Raw genomic sequence first — 14,417 nt, 5'->3', positions numbered from 1 at the left:
TGAGGGCTTAATTTACCCAGCTCCTACTGGCCTGTCCCTGCTGTTGTAGGAGCAGCAGTGATTTCTATGCTCAAAAGGTCTGTTATACTTTCCCCTGCTCCCACTTTTGTCTCCTCTCCCTCTCTGAATGCCTGTGAAGTGGCTTTACCTCTCCCGCTCCCTCCTGGACTGCTCGAGGGATGAATGCTCTGGTTGAAGAGCAGAAGAGATCCCAGGTAGACAAGGTGTCTGGGACTCTAATTAGGCAGCGATCACCCAGATCATTGACACTGCCCACGGTGGAGTGTGACCAACCAGATGCAGCTAAGTCATCCCTAGTCGCAGACCATGTGGTGCAGGCCCTTAAAAGGGGCTTGTGCCTCCAGTGAATGTCCTTTGCCCAGACTGCCTGGCCAGTGGTTCTCTGCATTGTATTTCATTGTGCCTCAGGAAGACTTACCTTCATTGCACCGTCCATAGCTGCCTATGGGACACTTATCATGCAGAATCCTGACATCTCCAATGCTGTGCCTGTCCTGGGAGCATGAGTATGTGAGTGCAAGTATGACCACCCTCCCCCCCCTGGCTTATTTTGAGCTTAGCTGTCAGTATAATAAATGTGCTGCTTTCTGCCAAACTCTGGTGGGTCATTAGTCCTCCCTACGCTTACTAGCTGACCCAATTTTGGGTAACACCTGCGATAACCCCAACCCCTGCATGGCAGAGGATGGTGAAATCAGCTGAGGAAAAAGCCTTGGCATCAGCAGGGGAAAGTTAGATGATCTTGGCCAGTCACCTATTGAAGACTTGTGGCTTGGCTTTTTCTGCCCTTGGAGGTTGGCCTAAGGAGGCTGGCTCTTCCTGCTGGCCTCCTTTGTGTGACTTGCCAAAGGCGGAAGTGAGTCAGGAATGGGGCAAAAGAGGAAAGTTGAGCTGAGGAAAGCAGGGCAGAAGCTAAGCGCCTTAGTGCAGCTAAGCAGAGTTAGTAGAGTACCACCATTCATTCTGCAAAGCCTGGGGAGGTGCGGTTAGCTACTGGGAGGTAGAATCCTGTGCCTGCCTCTTGGCTTTCCAGGGATGGCTACTTGCATCCCAGGAGAAGAAGGATGGTTCTTGGTGAAAGGAAGACAAGCAAAGCTATGGGAGGAAATTTGGGTGTGGGGTTGTCATAAACAGATAGTTAAGAGTTAATGTCTCTCTTACCTGTAAAGGGTTAACAAACAGGGACCCCAAACACCTGACCAGAGGACCAATCAGAAGACAAGCTACTTTCAAAATCTCTCGGGGAGGGAAGACTTTGTTTGTGTGTTTTGGGTTTGGCTTGGTTCTCTCTGAGTCCTGGACGGGGCTAGAGGTGTAACCAGGTTTCTGCCAATCTCCCTGCTACAGTCTCTTATCTGTTCAGAATTGTAAGTAGAAAAGGCGGTCATAGCTTTTTAATTTGTTTTCTTTGTCATTTGCATATGTGTACTTGCTGGAAGTAGCTTAAATTGTGTTTCTGCTGGAGAAAGTTTCTTTCTATTGTTTATAAGTTGAAAGACCCTATAACTGTTTACCATCTAAAGTGCAGAGATAAACCTTTTACTTTTTTCTTTATTTTTTTTATTAAAAGCTTTACTTTATGACCTGTTTAATTTTCTTTTCCCCTTGTTGAGGCTCGAGGGAATTGAGTCTGTACTTAACAGGGAAGGAGGTGGGGGAAGGGTGGAATCCCTTTGTTTAGATTCACGGAGCTTGAATCTGTATAATTCTCCAGGAGCCCAGGGAGGGAATACCTGGAGGGGGGAGGGGGAAGAGAAATGGTTTATTCCCCTTTGTTGTGAGACTCAAGGAGTCTGGGTCTTGGGGTCCCCTGAGAAGGTTTTGGGGGGACCAGAGGGTATCAAGCCCCTAAAAATTCCTGATTGGTGGCAGCCTATCAAATCTAAGCTGGTAATTAAGCTTAGGCCATGTCTACATCTAAAATTTTGCAGCGCTGGTAGTTACAGCTGTATTAGTACAGCTGTATAGGGCCAGCGCTGCAGAGTGGCCACACTTACAGCAACCAGCGCTGCAAGTGGTGTTAGATGTGGCCACACTGCAGCGCTGTTGGGCGGCTTCAAGGGGGGTTCGGGGAACGGGAGAGCAAACCGGGAAAGGAGACCAGCTTCGCCGCGGTTTGCTCTCGCGTTCCCCAAACCCCTCTGCAAACCGCAGGGAAGGAGACCAGCTTGCTCGGGGTTCGGGGAACGAGAGAGCAAACCGGGAAAGGAGACCAGCTTCGCCGCGGTTTGCTCTCGCGTTCCCCGAATCCCTCTGCAAACCGCAGGGAAGGAGACCAGCTTGCTCGGGGTTCGGGGAACGAGAGAGCAAACCGGGAAAGGAGACCAGCTTCGCCGCGGTTTGCTCTCGCGTTCCCGGAGCCCCTGCAAACCGCAGGGAAGGAGACCTGCTTGCTCAGGGCTCCGGGAACTAGAGAGCAAACCGGGAAAGGAGACCCGCTTCGCCGCGGTTTGCTCTCGCGTTCCCGGAGCCACCCTGCAAACCGCAGGGAAGGAGACCTGCTTGCTCGGGGAACGGGAGAGCAAACCGCGGCGAACTGGTCTCCTTTCCCGGTTTGCTCTCGCGTTCCCGAACCCCCCAGCAAACCGCAGGGAAGGAGACCTGCTTGCTCGGGGTTCCGGGAACGCGAGAGCAAGCTGGGGAAGGAGACCAGCTTGATTACCAGAGGCTTCCTCCTTCCACGGAGGTCAAGAAAAGCGCTGGTAAGTGTTTACATTGGATTACCAGCGCTGGATCACCAGCGCTGGATCCTCTACACCCAAGACAAAACGGGAGTACGGCCAGCGCTGCAAACAGGGAGTTGCAGCGCTGGTGATGCCCTGCAGATGTGTACACCTTCAAAGTTGCAGCGCTGTAACTCCCTCACCAGCGCTGCAACTTTCTGATGTAGACAAGCCCATAGGGGAATTCATGCTAATACCCATATTTTGGACGCTAAGGTCCAGAATTGGGAATTATATTATGACATAGTGTGCAGCGTACGGGAAAGATAAGAATCCAAAAGCCAGTAAGATTATACATTTTTTTCTCTGCTAGCTGCTTGTAAGCAGAGAGAGAAAGGGTTTTGTTTTAAACCTACAGCCTGAGATTTTTTTTTTCTTGCTCCTGTCTAGCTGTGCATAGGGATGGTCGTTTGTTAAACAAAGCAGCCTTAAGTGGCCAGCAACGCACTCCAGCCAGAACACATTTGTAAATGAAAGACAGTTTCTTTTGCTTTTTAACTCTTTCAGGACAGGCTAGTAAGTTAAAAGGACTCTGTTGCTAAGCAACCCCAGGAGACAACAGAGACCCACAGTTCAGACAAAAAAAAACACCAGAGGGCACTCCAACACAAGAAAACAGGAACCATGACTTCTAAGGCAAAAGTGGAGGCCGAGGTACAAATGAAAGACGCAGAGCACAAGCAAGATATGGAAAAAAATACAAGAACTAGAAATAAAACAAATAGAGATGGAGCTGAGAGACAGAGAAAGAGAGGCAGTCAACAAAAGAGAGCAAGCAGCCAAAGATGCAGACCACTAAAAACAGCTGGAACTCCAGAGGGAAGCACACCGGCAGGCCCTGGAATTAGAAAAGGCTAAGCAACAGAACACAGTCAATCCTAACAACCCTTCGCCAATGATTGTTCCACATCACAAGAAATTTCCCACCTACAAGGTGGGTGATGAAACTGAGGCCTTCTTAGAAAATTTTGAAAGAGCCTGCCTTGGGTACAGCATCTCTGAAGACCAGTACATGGTAGAATTGAGGCCACTGCTCAGTGGACCCTTAGCAGAGGTGGTGGCTGAAATGCCTAAGGAGAAAATGAAAGACTATAAACTTTTTCAAACCAAGGCCAGATACAGAATGGGGATAACACCTGAACATGCCCGTCGGCGGTTCAGAAACCAAAAATGGAAACCAGATGTGTCATTCCCCCGACACGCCTACCACATTGCAAAGAATTATGAGGCCTGGATATCAGGAACAAAGGTTAACAATATGGACGAGCTACACCTCCTGATTCAAATGGAGCAGTTCTTAGATGGTGTTCCTGAGGAAATAGAGAGGTACATCCTAGATGGGAAACCCAAAATGGTAATCGAGGCAGGGGAGATTGGAGCCAAATGGATGGAAGTGGCAGAAAAGAAAAAAGCTACTGTCAAGGGGAGCGAATACCCCAGGGGGCACACCGACAATAAACCCTATTCCCGAGGGCAACCCAAGACCCCACCTACAATCCAAGAAAAGCTGTCTACTCCGTATTCTCTTAGCTCACCAATCTCCAGTAACCCACCTCGACCCAGTGACCAGTCAGCTGGGCGATGCTTCATGTGTAATGAACTGGGACATATAAAGGCCAACTGCCCCAAGAACCCCAACCGAGTGCAGTTCATTTTATCTCCATCACTCCAAAGATCCCCAGACCCAGATGCCTCTCAAATACCCTTGGAGCGAAGGGAAATTTTGAGAGTGGGCAGAAAGAAGGTTATCGTGTGGAGAGACACGGGGGCACAAGTGTCAGCTATACACCAATCCTTAGTGGACCCCAAATTCATCAACCCAAAGGCCCAAGTGACAATTTACCCCTTCATGGCACAAGCTGTAAACTTGCCTACAGCTAAACTGTCTGTCCAGTACAAAGGCTGGTCAGGAATGTGGACTTTTGCAGTCTATAACAATTATCACATCCCCATGCTACTGGGGGAAGACTTGGCCAACCAGGTAAAGTGGGCCAAGACAGTGGGAATGGTTCCACGCAGCCAAACCAGGCAAGCTTCCAGACCCATCCCTGTTCCTGAACCGTCCACAGAGGCCCCGTCTGTGTTGGCAGAGACCCAGACAAAGGTAGTGGACCCGGATTCCCTGCCAACGACGGCAACAGCCACAGTACTTCCAGTCCCGGGCCCAGACCTGGAAACGCAACCAGCACCAGAGCTATTGCCAGCACTGACACCAGCGCTTGCAAACACATCTTCAACCCCAACGCAGAGGGTGCCAGTGAGCCTGAACTGGCAGAAGCAGCAGACAACCAGACCCAAGAGGCTCAGCCAGAGCCTGAAATACCACCTGGTGCACCAGTGGAGAGCGGTTCATCAGCCACGAAAACAACCCCATCACCTACATCGCTTCCCAAAGGACCAAGCCGAAGTCCACAGTCTGAGGAGGAACTGGTGTCTCCAACCTCCAGGAAACAGTTCCAGACTGAGCAGGAAGCAGATGACAGCCTTCAGAAAGCTTGGGTGGCGGCACGGAGCACCTCACCGCCTCTCAGTTCTTCTAATCAATCCTGGTTTGTTGTAGAACAAGGACTTTTATATAAGGAGACTCTTTCTGGTGGACACCGGAAAGACTGACATCCACAAAAACAGTTGGTGATTCCAACTAGGTATCGGGGAAGCTCTTAAGCTTAGCCCATGATCATCCCAGTGTCCATGCTGGGGTGAACAAAACCAAAGACAGGTTGGGGAAGTCCTTCCACTGGGAGGGGATGGGCAAGGATGTTGCCAAGTATGTCCGGTCTTGTGAGGTATGCCAAAGAGTGGGAAAGCCCCAAGACCAGGTCAAGGCCCCTCTCCAGTCACTCCCCATAATAGAGGTCCCATTTCAGCAAGTAGCTGTGGATATTCTGGGTCCTGTCCCAAAAAACACCCCCAGAGGAAAGCAGTACATATTAACTTTCGTGGACTTTGCTACCCGATGGCCGGAAGCAGTAGCTCTAGGCAACATTAGGGCTAAAACTGTATGCCAGGCTCTAATAGACATGCAGTGGTTACAATGATTTGCAGTGCCTGTTTTTTTCCTGGGCTACGGTATCTTTCACTTTCTGCAATTAAAAAAAAACTGTTTTAAAAGCCAAGAATTCATTTATTGAAAGGAAAATAACTAAAAGGGCAGGGGGTGTGTGTGAACTGTACAGTCAGAGGTTTGAATATGTCCTGTCTGGAATGCTGTACAATGACTGCTGCACTTCAGGATGCCTATACTGCATGGCGATGGGGGTTGAGTGCAGAGGGTAAGGGTCTTAGTTCTCAGGGTTGGTAGGTGAACGTACAGGTGTTGGGGGCAGCTGGTGGTGGTAAGAACCTGGATGCTGGAGAAGGGAGTTTGGAGCTGACATTGGGGCACAAAGGAAAGAGCTTTGGGACTGGGAGTGGGGCGGCACTGTTGTGCTCTGCCTGATGGCTATGAGTGACTGGATACAGTCCGTTTGGCGCACCAGGATGCTTATCAGCTGCTTCGTGCTTTTCTTCTTAGCCGCTGCCTTTCTCCTGCTTTCTCTCTCCCTCCACTACTGCATTTTTTTCCCTCCATTCCTGCAGTTTTTTACTCTCTCTGGCAGACTGATTCATAACTGCTTTCACCATATCTTCTTTGCTTTTCCGTGGCTTCTTCCTCAGGTTTTGTAGCCTCTGAGCAGTCTCTGATATGGCCAGGTAAGAATTCAAGGACACTGTTATTAGAAAGATAAAAACTGAAACATTTAACAAAGAGGGAGCATTGTGTATAATCACAGTGAAGGAGTTTACAGTCTCACTTTAGCATACTTTCCACATACCAAACAGAGCACACAGAACCCAGAGCAGCGAAGAAATGGTGAGTAGGGGGGAATGGGTGCAGGAGTTAATTAATCCTGGAAGATATCTCACTGCTGTGGGTCACCTGGGAAGGGGGACTGACTGGTTCAGGGCTATACTGGGGTTTCTGTGCATTGAGGAAAGCAAACAGCTGCAGAGGGACCTACACTGAACACTATCCCAGCATTTTCCACAGGAGTTTATCCTGGAAGATATCTCGCCGCTGCGGGTCACCTGGGAAGCAAGGGAAAGGGTCTTCTACAGCAATGTGGATTCTGCCCTGGCCCCTATGCAGCTTGCCTGTGCAGCAATGGTCCCCCCACCCCTCGCAGCACAGTGGCAAAGATGCATTAGCCTGACTGGGACAAGGACCATAGTGACTCTCCCAATAAACTTGCGCAAGCGCATTGCCCATACTCTGGCTGAAACTTTTAAAGAGATTACCAAGGCCGATTACCGCAACGTGATAGACCACATAAATGGGCTATTCCACATCTAGGCATGCATGCATGCAGCCCTAACCCTCCCTCCTCTTCTGAAAAATTTCCATCCTGAAAATAAAAGCTGCTTACCGGGAACCTGCTCCTCTGCTTCTTCTTCACCAACAAGTTCCAGTTGCTGCGACTGGCTAGCTTCCTCCTGGCTTGAGAAGAGCTCCTGGCTGCATGCCTCCTGGGACCACCACCCCAGTACCCTCACTCTCGGTTTCCTCCCCCTTTCCATCTCTCCTTCCTGTCCCCACTCTGAACTGTCCATCGTGGTCATTGGGATTGGCAGTGGGGTCACCCCCAAGTATCGCGTCCAGCTCCTTGTAAAAACGGCAGGTCGCGGGGGAAGCACTTGAGCCGCGGTTTCCCTCGCAGGCTTTGTAATAGGCACTCCACAGCTCCTTTACTTTAACCCTGCACTGCTCAGTCATGGCCCCTTTCCAGCATGGCCCTTGAGATCTGCCCATAGGTATCGTAATTCCTACAGCTGGAGCGCAGCTGTGACTGCACAGCTTCCTCCCCCCAAAGATTGATGAGGTCCATCAACTCGCCATTGCTCCATGCTGGGGCTCGTTTGGCGCATGGAGACATGGTCACTGATTGATTGCACTCCACACCTGGCTGAGCAAACAGGAAGGGGATTTTTAAAATTCCCAGGGCATTTAAAGGGCTGGTCACCTGAGGCCAGGGCAGTAGAGTGTGAACTGATGAGCAGAGTGGCTGAACAAGCATTCTGAGATACCTCTGAATACCTCGGAGGCCAATTACAGCGCTTTTGGTGGCCACACTTGTGGAGCAGTGCTGCATCACTAGCGCTGCAATCCTTATACCCGAGGCAGAGAAGGAACACAACCAGCTCTGCAGCCAGGGACATGCAGCGCTGAATGTGCCTTGCAAGTGTGGACTGTGAATAAGTTGCAGCGCTGGTGGTGGGTTTACAGCGCCACAACTCTCCAGTGTAGCCAAGCCCTAAGGTGTCACAAGTACTCCTCTTTCTTTTTGCAGATAAATTAATTGCTATTACCCAGGATGGATAAGGAATGCTATCCCTAATCCTGTGACAGAGCTTCTGTAGTGTAGTGGTTATCATGTTTGCTGAACATGCAAATGGTCCCTGGTTCAAAACCAGGTGGAAACGTGCAGGCTTAATTTTCCCAGCTCCTACTGGCCTTGTTGTTATAGGAGCAGCAGTGATTTCTATGCTCAAAAGGTCTGTTATACTTTCCCCGCTCTCACTTTTGTCTCCTCTCCCTCTCTGAATGCCTGTGAAGTGGCTTTTCCCCTCCTGCTCCCTCCTGGACTGTTCAAGGGATGAATGGGCTGGTTGAAGAGCAGAAGAGCACACAGGCAGACAAGGTGTCTGGGACTCTAATTAGGTAGCGATCACCCAGAGCATGGACACTGCCCAAGGTGGAGTGTGACCAACCAGATGCAGCCAAGTCATCTCTAGTTGCAGGCCATGAAGTGCAGGCCCTTAAAAGGGGAAGGGGCCATGTGCTCAGGAGAGCACTCACAAGCTTGTACCTCCAATGAATGTCCTTTGCCCGGATCACCTGGCCAGTGGTTCTCTGTGTTGCATTTCATTGTGCCTCAGGAAGACTTACCTTCATCGCACCATCCATAGCTGCACTGTGGGACACTTGCCTTGCAGAATCCTGACATCTTCAGTGCCATGCCAGTCCCAGGAGCGTGAGTATGTGAGTGCGAGTGTGACCCCCACCCCCTCTCTAATTTTGAGCGTAGCTGTCAGTATAATAAATGTGCTGCTTTCTGCCATACTCTGGTGGGTCATTAGTCCTCCCTACATTTACTAGCTGGCCTAGTTTTGGGTAACACCTGCGATAACCCCAACCCTGCATGGCAGAGGGTGGTGAAATGAGTTGAGGAAAAAGCCTTGGCATCAGCAGGGGAAAGCTAGAGGATCTTGGCCAGTCACCTTTTGAAGCCTTTTGGCTTGGCTTCCTCTGCCCTTGGAGGTTGGCCTACGGAGGTCGGCTCTTCCTGCTGGCCTCCTTTGTGTGACTTGCTAAAGGAGGAAGTGAGTCAGGAATGGGGCAAAAGAGGAAAGTCGAACTGAGAAAGGCAGGGCAGAAGCTAAGCGCCTCAGTGCAGCTAAGCAGAGTAGTAGAGTGCCACCATTCATTCTGCAAAGCCTGGGGAGGTGCGGTTGGCTACTGGGAGGTAGAATCCTGTGCCTGCCTCTTGGCTTTCCAGGGATGGCTACTTGCATCCCAGGAGAAGAAGGACGGTTCTGGGTGAAAGGAAGACAAGCAAAGCTATTTGAGGAAATTTGCGTTTGGGTTGTTGGCTCTGAGCTGGAGGAGGGGGTTGGGATGCAGGAGGAGTGGCGCTTACCCTGGGCAGTGCAGTTCCCAAAGTGACCGATACACACAACCCTGCATCAGCAGCTCTTAGGTGGGCCGTTCCAGGGGGTCTCCTGCAGACGCTGCCCCCAGAGCTCCCATTGCCTGCAGTTCCTGGCCAATGGGGCTGCAGAGTTGGGTACTGGAGGCAGGGGCAATGAATGGAGACACTTCCCCCGCCCCAGGGGATGCTGGGATATGCTGACCATTTCTGGGAATGGCATGGAGTAACGGAGGCATTGTGGGCAGGGAGCCACCTTAGTGCTGCTTGCACCTCTCTGCACACCCATTGTGGGAGGGCAGCAGAGGTGCTGCCTGGGGTAGGGGCAGTGCACAAAGCTGCCTCTGCTCCCGGTTCTATTACAGGAGGGGAGGGGGTCTTTTGTCCTGTAAGGTGCAGCAGGTCGGACTAGATGATCACAATGGTCCCTTCTGACCTTAAAGGCTCTGAGTCTAAAAGGGAGAGGGAAGTGAAGGAAATTATTTTTAAGAATTAACCGAACATTGTAGTACAAGGATGACTCCAACAGCTCATTATGTAGCCCCATCCCTTTCTTCCTCCACTGTGTGTTGAATGACCTGCAAGACATTGATTCTTTGTTTCACCTTTTCCTCCATCCCTCCCTCCCTCCTTTCTCTTCTTCTCTTGTTCTTTTGTCCTTTCACCTGTTCCACTCCCAGCACCAGGAGCAGTGTGTGTGTGTCGCAGGAGAGTGCTCGGCAGCTCCCACTGTGGGAGGTCCACCCAAAAATGTAGGGCTGAAATAGTGCTCGGGCAGTGATCCCCACCAATGACCTGGGCCATCCTTTGGGCTCTCTGCTGAGAACTCTCAGCCTCCTGTCCTCAGTCTCTACCCTGTTTGTCTGAGCAGGGGGTTATTGACAGAGAAGAGACTCAGGTCCTTGTTCTCCTTTTTTAAGACCGAGTAAATAAGTCATAACCTGTCATATGTTTGATGAATTTTGGTGCTTCGCTGCATTAATGGTCTCTGACCAGTTCATGGTTCTCTCTAACATTGCAGTTCTCCTCAATTACTTGCTGAATAATTACTGTGCACTGTTATTGGTCTGGAGCTCATTTGAGAGCACTTTACTCAGGTCATTCAATGTTTGAAATTCAAAATATGATGGTTAATTTCAAAATCAGGGCTCTTGGGTCCTATTCCCAACTCTGCCACTGACTGGCTATGTGACCTAAGACAAGTCAATTCTCCTTTCTCAGCCTTAGCTTCTCCCTCTTTCAAGTAGGGATAATAATGATTCGCTCCTACCTACCTCACAGTGGGTGGAGGATGGGGATCCATTGGAGAGTGTCACTAGGAGTAGTGCATAATATGAGGTGTCCTATCATGTTTACTCCGATTAGATTATGAATAGAATAGCTGAAATAGTCTATTTGATTTGTATTTTTTTATTTTGAAATTGTTAAGAGCAGCAACGACTTAGCTCAGACTGAAGCATCTAATCTACTGTTTGTGATCTAAGTGTCTCCTCTTTGTGCGCGACGATACAATTTAACACACTCTGACAAACAGGAGATGCTTTTGTTTTGCAACAAAATATTTTTGCAAAGAACTTTCATCCCATTTGCTTTGATTTTGAGAAACAAACTGGTTTCGTCTGAAGGGGATTTTCTGACAGAAGTGGTTTCAATGAAATTTCCCCACCATCTCGATTCCTGGGCTCTATCTCTGCCTCCGGGGCAGTTTTCTGTTTGTTAGTACAAGAGTCAAGGCTGATGGCTTCTCTTACTGGCTCTGCCACCACCTTGCTGTGTAGGCCCTTGGGTAGGTCACTTCCCTTCTCTGGACCTCAGGCTCCTCCCCATCTGTCCAGTGGGAACAGGGACAATTCTCAGACTCTGGGCAGTCGTGAACCTGAGTGAGATAAGGGGCATTAAAGCCCTCTGTGAAGGAAAACGGGGAGTTTCACGGTGTTTAGCACCAAGGAATTCTGAAGTTTGCTAAAATATCTAGTCTGTGGAAACGAGAAACGGTTGGGGCCAAACTTTTTAACCACTGCCTTTTTTAAAGCCCATTCAGGGATGTGAGCCCCTGTCTCTTAGGTGCCTGGAGTTCTTTGCAAGCAGGAGAAAAGAGGTTTCTGCCTCTGTTTTTGTGGCCTGAACAAACCAGGTGTTGTGCCCCAGTTCTTGTCTGAGATCCCTGAAAAAGAACATCTTCCTATCCATGAACAAGACAGGAGCTATCTTTAAAAGGGGAACAAAGAGACCCCCTGGGACTTGCAGACTAGCTAGCCTCACTTCCACAGCTGGAGAGATAGTGGAATACATTCTTAAACAATCAGTGTGTCAGCAGCACCTACAGGACACTTTGGTTCTTAGGACTAGTGAGCATGGATTTGTCAAGAACAAATCATTCCAAACCAACCCACTTTCCTTCTTTGGCAGGGTTCTGGGCCTAGTGGAGGTGGGTAAACAGTAGATGGGATCTATCTCGGTGTTATTAAGGCTTTTGACACAGTTCCGTAGGACATTCTCACAAGCCACAGAGGGAAATGTGGTCCATATGCAATCAGTGTGATGTGGGTGCAGAGCTGGTTGAAGGCCCAGACTCCAAGAGCCCTTCTCCATGTTTGGCTGTCCAACGGAGAGGGTGCACCTAGTGGTTCCGGCAGGGGTCACTCCAGGGTCCCGTACTATTCAATGTTTTCATTACTGATTTGGAAAATGGAGTGCAGAGCATGCTTCTACAATTTGCAACTGACACTAAGCACTTTGGAGCACAGGATTGGAATTCAAAACGCCCTTAACAAATTGGAGAATTGGTCTTCTTGAGCCAAACTCCATGACTGGGCCCCTCTCTCTAGACTGGGATGAAGTGAAACCCCAGAGCCAAACACTCCTCTTCCTGGGCAGTGCGCTCCGCCCTTGAATGGTCAGATGCTGCTTAGCACTGTCAGAGCAGCTTTGACTGGGGGATTCTCCCAGCACTTTCCAATAGCAGGAAAGTATGAAATCCCCTGCAATGGAACTCAGGAGTCCTGACTCCCAGTCCCCTGGTCCAGTGACTCCAGCGGAGCACACTCCCTCTCAAAGGCAGGGGGAGTGGCCATGAGTGACTGCTTGTAATTGCCAGCTGTGGGAGGGAGTGTGCAGCTGTGGTTAGCGAAGGATCCTGGAAAGAAGGACTGCTGGGTCCCATCCATCCTTCTGACACTTGGTGTGATCCTGAGCCAGTAGCTTCCCCTCTCCAGGCCTGTTTCTCATCAGTAGGGTTGGGGTCACAGTCCCGACAGCCCAAGGGGGTTGGGAGGCTCCAGGAAGGTGTGTAAAGTGCTGGGATTTCAGGATCCCAGAGGTGCTGTCACCTCCGCCCTACAGTGCTGTTCTGCACCCCCTGCTGCGGGCCAAGTTTCTCCTTTCCCGGGTAATAAGACAGACTCTTGTTTTCCCAGCCAGCCGATCGTCCAGTGTCATCACTCTGCCTGCTGGCTGGGCAAGGTAACTCCTCAGGTCACCACCCCCCTCTCCAGCCTGCCTTGGGCTTGGAGAGTGAGGAGAAGGGCGAGAGATGATACTGAACATCATCCATCGCTCCATCACCAGAGCAGGTGAGTGGTGTTAGGGTTCCTTGGTGGCATCCCCTGTCTGTCTGGGGAGAGGCAGAAAGAGGGAGTGTCAAGGTTCCTTCCCCACTCTGAACTTTAGGGTACAGATGTGGGGATCTGCAGGAGTTCTCTGCTGACATCTGTTCTGGGAATGCTCTTGCGAGTCGGATTACCATGGCATTTAACGGAGGGGGCAGAAGTTTCAGGAGATTGCTGAGAATGATCTTTTGCCTGACTGTCTCTGCCTCCCTTTCTCTTGTGTAGCTACCGACCAGGGCCACCATTAGAAAGTCCTCAGGTCTCACCCAGAAGTATTGGAGATAGTGCAAGATTTCCCTGATATATGAATGCTGCATCTCAGTTGTCTGAAGGAGACTGTATCCTGGACACCAGTGACAGAAAAGGATTTAGAGTCCTAGTGAAGAAATAACGGAACATGAACTCCCAGTGCCGGGTGTGGCAACATGGGCTAATGCGAACCTTGGATGTACAAACAGGGGAGCAGTGAGTAGCAGGCGGGACTAAATCGTACTGTTGTATATGACACTGGCGAGACACAGACTGGAATCCTGTGTCCAGTTCTGATGTCCACAGAAATTGGAAAGGGAGCAGAGCTGAGCCACAGCAGTGATCTGATGGCTAGAATAAAAACCTTCCGGTGAGAGATTTAAGCATGGATCTAACAACCCCTCCAGTCGATTTTGTGCCTGTATTTGGGGAAAAGCCAGATGGTGAAGTCGTATCATATGAGGCTGCTCTTTACATTCCACTAGTATCTCTGGAGGGTGTGAAACAGCAGCAACTAATGTTATAGACTGTAAAATCAGCAGGTCCAGATCACTTGAATCCAAGAGTTTGAAAAGAGCTAGCATATAAGCTCACTGGACTGTAAATGTTGATTCTCAATAAGCCTTGGAACACTGAGGAAGTTCCAGATGACTAGAAGAAAGCTAACATTGAATATTTGAATATTTGAAAAGAGTAAATAGAAGTTTCAAGGTAATTATAGGCCGATCAGTCTCATATCAATCTCTGGTAAGATAGTGGAGTGACTAAGGAACTCCATTAATAAAAAATTAAAGGAGGGTAATATAATTAATGCCAGTCACCACTGAGAATACAATTAGACTAATCAAAAATTATTTATGGAAAATAGATCCTGTCCAGTGTGACTGATAAAGGGATTAGTGTTGATGTAAGACTTAGCTTTTTGTAACATGTTTGACGTGGTAGCGCACAAAATTTGATTAAAAACCTAGAGCGATACAAACTGAACATGGCACAAATTAAATGGATTAAAAGCTGGCTAAGTGATGGGTTTCCAAATAGAATTGTAAACAGGGGATTGACACCAAGCAGTATGTTTCTAGAGGTGTTTATAAAAATATAAAATAACTTACAGACCAGTAATGTTCCTA

General features: G+C 49.4%; 1 non-coding gene across 1 annotated transcript; it reads left to right on the top strand.

The window, feature by feature from the left end:
• Positions 1-8,131: 8,131 nt before the first annotated feature.
• Positions 8,132-8,204, top strand: TRNAV-AAC. Its single transcript has one exon. It is a non-coding gene; the product is annotated as a tRNA-Val (tRNA).
• Positions 8,205-14,417: the final 6,213 nt, after the last annotated feature.

Source organism: Gopherus evgoodei, unplaced genomic scaffold (assembly GCF_007399415.2).
Source record: "Gopherus evgoodei ecotype Sinaloan lineage unplaced genomic scaffold, rGopEvg1_v1.p scaffold_37_arrow_ctg1, whole genome shotgun sequence".
NCBI classification, from domain to species: Eukaryota; Metazoa; Chordata; order Testudines; family Testudinidae; genus Gopherus; species Gopherus evgoodei.
This window is presented reverse-complemented; position numbering and strand designations above follow the sequence as displayed.